Source organism: Stegodyphus dumicola, chromosome 11 (genome assembly GCF_044657685.1).
Source record: "Stegodyphus dumicola isolate Sdum_Otavi_A_Nest chromosome 11, ASM4465768v1".
NCBI lineage: Eukaryota > Metazoa > Arthropoda > Arachnida > Araneae > Eresidae > Stegodyphus > Stegodyphus dumicola.
In genome coordinates this window covers 135575073-135581475 of record NC_140778.1, presented here as the reverse complement: position 1 = coordinate 135581475, position 6403 = coordinate 135575073, and the positions used below count along the sequence as shown (strand labels likewise).

The 6403-nt window shown below is 37.8% G+C and overlaps 3 non-coding genes across 3 annotated transcripts; all 3 read left to right on the top strand.

Moving 5' to 3' along the window:
- The first annotated feature begins 1830 nt into the window (after window positions 1–1830).
- LOC146994402 (U2 spliceosomal RNA) lies at window positions 1831–2023 on the top strand. Its single transcript, XR_015044229.1, has one exon. It is a non-coding gene; the product is annotated as a U2 spliceosomal RNA (small nuclear RNA).
- A 1897-nt stretch (window positions 2024–3920) lies between these two features.
- Window positions 3921–4113, top strand: LOC146994401 (U2 spliceosomal RNA). Its single transcript, XR_015044228.1, has one exon. It is a non-coding gene; the product is annotated as a U2 spliceosomal RNA (small nuclear RNA).
- A 1897-nt stretch (window positions 4114–6010) lies between these two features.
- LOC146994400 (U2 spliceosomal RNA) lies at window positions 6011–6203 on the top strand. The gene has a single exon (XR_015044227.1). It is a non-coding gene; the product is annotated as a U2 spliceosomal RNA (small nuclear RNA).
- The last annotated feature ends 200 nt before the right edge of the window (window positions 6204–6403 follow it).

Genomic DNA, 6403 nt, shown 5'->3' with positions numbered 1-6403 from the left:
CAAATTTCAGAAAACCGAAGGTCTGACAACATCATACCTTTGTACGAGTGTGCGGCGACCTGCCTTTTTTTTAACTCGGGCCCCTCGTTCTTTTCCTCGGAATGGGAACATTCTGGAGCCTCGGGTTTAACCCTCGTTCTTTTCAGTGTCAAGTTCTGGTTTCTGTAAATACGAAGTTTTATTCGTATTTACAGAAATCCCATAAAATCCACATTTCTTTCCCCGTACTGTTAACAACTTACTCATTCTGTCTGACTGATTGAAGGAAGATCGGCCTCGAAATATCACTCAAATTTCATTTGCAGTAACATTTTTGTCTCATTTCATGTAAGTTTGAGAGAATTCCTATTCACATTTGCCAGATCTTTCCCACTACAGCGCGCGTATACACATTGCTTCTTTCAACACACGAGCCTTTTTATTGTAAATAACTCTCAAAAGGGTGTAAAATGTTTGTAGGCACACTGCAGCAACAAAGATTTTTCTGTCTGTTTCCTAATGTTTTGTTTGTCTCTGTATGATTTCTAAACGCCAGTTAATTGTAATGGTCTACAATTATTGTTAAGGATTGTTGTATTTATGTTTTTATTCATTCATTCATTTATTTTGTTGGCACATTAATATTAACAAACGGGAAAATGCCAATAGATGGCTGCACTATGCAGGAAGCAGTTTATTCTGAGTTTTGAGATGGCTTGCCCGCCACTAGTGTGGAAGTGTAGAATACAAAGTAATCATTAATTGTAAATTAAAAAGTACTGTTTTATTGTACATATTACAAATGAATTTGTAAAGTGTTTTTTTGTAATTTTTCTGTTTGTTTAATTGTTTTAAGTTCCTAATATTTCACTCTGTGTTTTCAAGTGCAACGTTTGAACTGAAGAGAGAGAGAGTATCTCTGAGTTGGAAACCATGTGCTGGACTGTGCATGTCGAGTTTGTGTCAATCAAACTCTGGCATTATGTAATGCAGTTTTGGCTGATAAATTTTACTGTCTCAATATTTGTTTAATCACAAAAAATAATTTCTTCCCAAGCATGGGCATTCGATAACTCCAGGAATATTTATTTATTTATTTTTGGTTTTGCTATTTTTATTGCCTTTGTAATTACATTTGTTTTATATTCACCTGCAGTGAAGAATGAGATTTTTCGGAGGAGGAAGCTACTCCAGAGAAATGAACACTTTCATGAATATTTCATTGTCCTCTTTTCCCATCTGAAAAAAAATTGAGAAAATACGAGAATATTATGTTGCATGGTGCATAAGCTTATAAAAGCTGGAGGAAAACACCGGAATTCAGTTGTTTACTTACTGCTGTTTTTGACTGTAGCGATTTCGCGTTGAGATCGGATTAACTTTTTCTACTTTGAATTTTGTTCCGGCCAACGTTTCCGTAAAACGTCCAATATAACTACTGTAAGTTATTGCGATATTGTAGAAATATCTGTGAGGATATTTCAGCATTGTGGTTCATTTGCTGTAGTAAGAATAAAATTTGCAATTGAATCTTGAATGAAATGAACTTTTGACGTCCTTGGCTTTTTAAAACTAGCCCCGCCCAAGGAGGAGGGGACTGACGCCTCCAGAATGGGAACATTAGAAAGGACCGCAAAATGATCCACTTGACTAGACAGAAATTGGTCATCCTTGTACACCTCTTTTTTTGTAACACAGGAGGAGGATGAAATAACGACATATCATAAAAAACCCCCAAGCAGCACTCGCTAACCTGAGTCTTCTGCACCCCCTTCTCCCCCCTGCACGAATGCTCAGGACTTTCGAAATATGAAAAATTGAAAGTGAATTCATCACGCCAGAGAATTCTGCATCGCTTCTCGGCCTTTTGGCTAAGATCAAAGTGTAGTATCTGTTCTTATCAGCTTAATATCTGATACGACGTCGACATGACGTCAAGATATTAAACTAATTTTTGCAGATAGGCTTGTGGCTAGGAATTTATTCCGCCCTCGCCACGGGTTGGCCTGCTATGGCACTACTTGCAGGATACGGCCCACAATATATCCAAAAAGCAGAAACTTCACTCACCCACTGCATCCTCAGGAAAACGTCCTTTTAAAATGGCCCCTTCAAATTTCAGAAAACCGAAGGTCTGACAACATCATACCTTTGTACGAGTGTGCGGCGACCTGCCTTTTTTTTAACTCGGGCCCCTCGTTCTTTTCCTCGGAATGGGAACATTCTGGAGCCTCGGGTTTAACCCTCGTTCTTTTCAGTGTCAAGTTCTGGTTTCTGTAAATACGAAGTTTTATTCGTATTTACAGAAATCCCATAAAATCCACATTTCTTTCCCCGTACTGTTAACAACTTACTCATTCTGTCTGACTGATTGAAGGAAGATCGGCCTCGAAATATCACTCAAATTTCATTTGCAGTAACATTTTTGTCTCATTTCATGTAAGTTTGAGAGAATTCCTATTCACATTTGCCAGATCTTTCCCACTACAGCGCGCGTATACACATTGCTTCTTTCAACACACGAGCCTTTTTATTGTAAATAACTCTCAAAAGGGTGTAAAATGTTTGTAGGCACACTGCAGCAACAAAGATTTTTCTGTCTGTTTCCTAATGTTTTGTTTGTCTCTGTATGATTTCTAAACGCCAGCTAATTGTAATGGTCTACAATTATTGTTAAGGATTGTTGTATTTATGTTTTTATTCATTCATTCATTTATTTTGTTGGCACATTAATATTAACAAACGGGAAAATGCCAATAGATGGCTGCACTATGCAGGAAGCAGTTTATTCTGAGTTTTGAGATGGCTTGCCCGCCACTAGTGTGGAAGTGTAGAATACAAAGTAATCATTAATTGTAAATTAAAAAGTACTGTTTTATTGTACATATTACAAATGAATTTGTAAAGTGTTTTTTGTAATTTTTCTGTTTGTTTAATTGTTTTAAGTTCCTAATATTTCACTCTGTGTTTTCAAGTGCAACGTTTGAACTGAAGAGAGAGAGAGTATCTCTGAGTTGGAAACCATGTGCTGGACTGTGCATGTCGAGTTTGTGTCAATCAAACTCTGGCATTATGTAATGCAGTTTTGGCTGATAAATTTTACTGTCTCAATATTTGTTTAATCACAAAAAATAATTTCTTCCCAAGCATGGGCATTCGATAACTCCAGGAATATTTATTTATTTATTTTTGGTTTTGCTATTTTTATTGCCTTTGTAATTACATTTGTTTTATATTCACCTGCAGTGAAGAATGAGATTTTTCGGAGGAGGAAGCTACTCCAGAGAAATGAACACTTTCATGAATATTTCATTGTCCTCTTTTCCCATCTGAAAAAAAATTGAGAAAATACGAGAATATTATGTTGCATGGTGCATAAGCTTATAAAAGCTGGAGGAAAACACCGGAATTCAGTTGTTTACTTACTGCTGTTATTGACTGTAGCGATTTCGCGTTGAGATCGGATTAACTTTTTCTACTTTGAATTTTGTTCCGGCCAACGTTTCCGTAAAACGTCCAATATAACTACTGTAAGTTATTGCGATATTGTAGAAATATCTGTGAGGATATTTCAGCATTGTGGTTCATTTGCTGTAGTAAGAATAAAATTTGCAATTGAATCTTGAATGAAATGAACTTTTGACGTCCTTGGCTTTTTAAAACTAGCCCCGCCCAAGGAGGAGGGGACTGACGCCTCCAGAATGGGAACATTAGAAAGGACCGCAAAATGATCCACTTGACTAGACAGAAATTGGTCATCCTTGTACACCTCTTTTTTTGTAACACAGGAGGAGGATGAAATAACGACATATCATAAAAAACCCCCAAGCAGCACTCGCTAACCTGAGTCTTCTGCACCCCCTTCTCCCCCCTGCACGAATGCTCAGGACTTTCGAAATATGAAAAATTGAAAGTGAATTCATCACGCCAGAGAATTCTGCATCGCTTCTCGGCCTTTTGGCTAAGATCAAAGTGTAGTATCTGTTCTTATCAGCTTAATATCTGATACGACGTCGACATGACGTCAAGATATTAAACTAATTTTTGCAGATAGGCTTGTGGCTAGGAATTTATTCCGCCCTCGCCACGGGTTGGCCTGCTATGGCACTACTTGCAGGATACGGCCCACAATATATCCAAAAAGCAGAAACTTCACTCACCCACTGCATCCTCAGGAAAACGTCCTTTTAAAATGGCCCCTTCAAATTTCAGAAAACCGAAGGTCTGACAACATCATACCTTTGTACGAGTGTGCGGCGACCTGCCTTTTTTTTAACTCGGGCCCCTCGTTCTTTTCCTCGGAATGGGAACATTCTGGAGCCTCGGGTTTAACCCTCGTTCTTTTCAGTGTCAAGTTCTGGTTTCTGTAAATACGAAGTTTTATTCGTATTTACAGAAATCCCATAAAATCCACATTTCTTTCCCCGTACTGTTAACAACTTACTCATTCTGTCTGACTGATTGAAGGAAGATCGGCCTCGAAATATCACTCAAATTTCATTTGCAGTAACATTTTTGTCTCATTTCATGTAAGTTTGAGAGAATTCCTATTCACATTTGCCAGATCTTTCCCACTACAGCGCGCGTATACACATTGCTTCTTTCAACACACGAGCCTTTTTATTGTAAATAACTCTCAAAAGGGTGTAAAATGTTTGTAGGCACACTGCAGCAACAAAGATTTTTCTGTCTGTTTCCTAATGTTTTGTTTGTCTCTGTATGATTTCTAAACGCCAGCTAATTGTAATGGTCTACAATTATTGTTAAGGATTGTTGTATTTATGTTTTTATTCATTCATTCATTTATTTTGTTGGCACATTAATATTAACAAACGGGAAAATGCCAATAGATGGCTGCACTATGCAGGAAGCAGTTTATTCTGAGTTTTGAGATGGCTTGCCCGCCACTAGTGTGGAAGTGTAGAATACAAAGTAATCATTAATTGTAAATTAAAAAGTACTGTTTTATTGTACATATTACAAATGAATTTGTAAAGTGTTTTTTGTAATTTTTCTGTTTGTTTAATTGTTTTAAGTTCCTAATATTTCACTCTGTGTTTTCAAGTGCAACGTTTGAACTGAAGAGAGAGAGAGTATCTCTGAGTTGGAAACCATGTGCTGGACTGTGCATGTCGAGTTTGTGTCAATCAAACTCTGGCATTATGTAATGCAGTTTTGGCTGATAAATTTTACTGTCTCAATATTTGTTTAATCACAAAAAATAATTTCTTCCCAAGCATGGGCATTCGATAACTCCAGGAATATTTATTTATTTATTTTTGGTTTTGCTATTTTTATTGCCTTTGTAATTACATTTGTTTTATATTCACCTGCAGTGAAGAATGAGATTTTTCGGAGGAGGAAGCTACTCCAGAGAAATGAACACTTTCATGAATATTTCATTGTCCTCTTTTCCCATCTGAAAAAAAATTGAGAAAATACGAGAATATTATGTTGCATGGTGCATAAGCTTATAAAAGCTGGAGGAAAACACCGGAATTCAGTTGTTTACTTACTGCTGTTATTGACTGTAGCGATTTCGCGTTGAGATCGGATTAACTTTTTCTACTTTGAATTTTGTTCCGGCCAACGTTTCCGTAAAACGTCCAATATAACTACTGTAAGTTATTGCGATATTGTAGAAATATCTGTGAGGATATTTCAGCATTGTGGTTCATTTGCTGTAGTAAGAATAAAATTTGCAATTGAATCTTGAATGAAATGAACTTTTGACGTCCTTGGCTTTTTAAAACTAGCCCCGCCCAAGGAGGAGGGGACTGACGCCTCCAGAATGGGAACATTAGAAAGGACCGCAAAATGATCCACTTGACTAGACAGAAATTGGTCATCCTTGTACACCTCTTTTTTTGTAACACAGGAGGAGGATGAAATAACGACATATCATAAAAAACCCCCAAGCAGCACTCGCTAACCTGAGTCTTCTGCACCCCCTTCTCCCCCCTGCACGAATGCTCAGGACTTTCGAAATATGAAAAATTGAAAGTGAATTCATCACGCCAGAGAATTCTGCATCGCTTCTCGGCCTTTTGGCTAAGATCAAAGTGTAGTATCTGTTCTTATCAGCTTAATATCTGATACGACGTCGACATGACGTCAAGATATTAAACTAATTTTTGCAGATAGGCTTGTGGCTAGGAATTTATTCCGCCCTCGCCACGGGTTGGCCTGCTATGGCACTACTTGCAGGATACGGCCCACAATATATCCAAAAAGCAGAAACTTCACTCACCCACTGCATCCTCAGGAAAACGTCCTTTTAAAATGGCCCCTTCAAATTTCAGAAAACCGAAGGTCTGACAACATCATACCTTTGTACGAGTGTGCGGCGACCTGCCTTTTTTTTAACTCGGGCCCCTCGTTCTTTTCCTCGGAATGGGAACATTCTGGAGCCTCGGGTTTAACC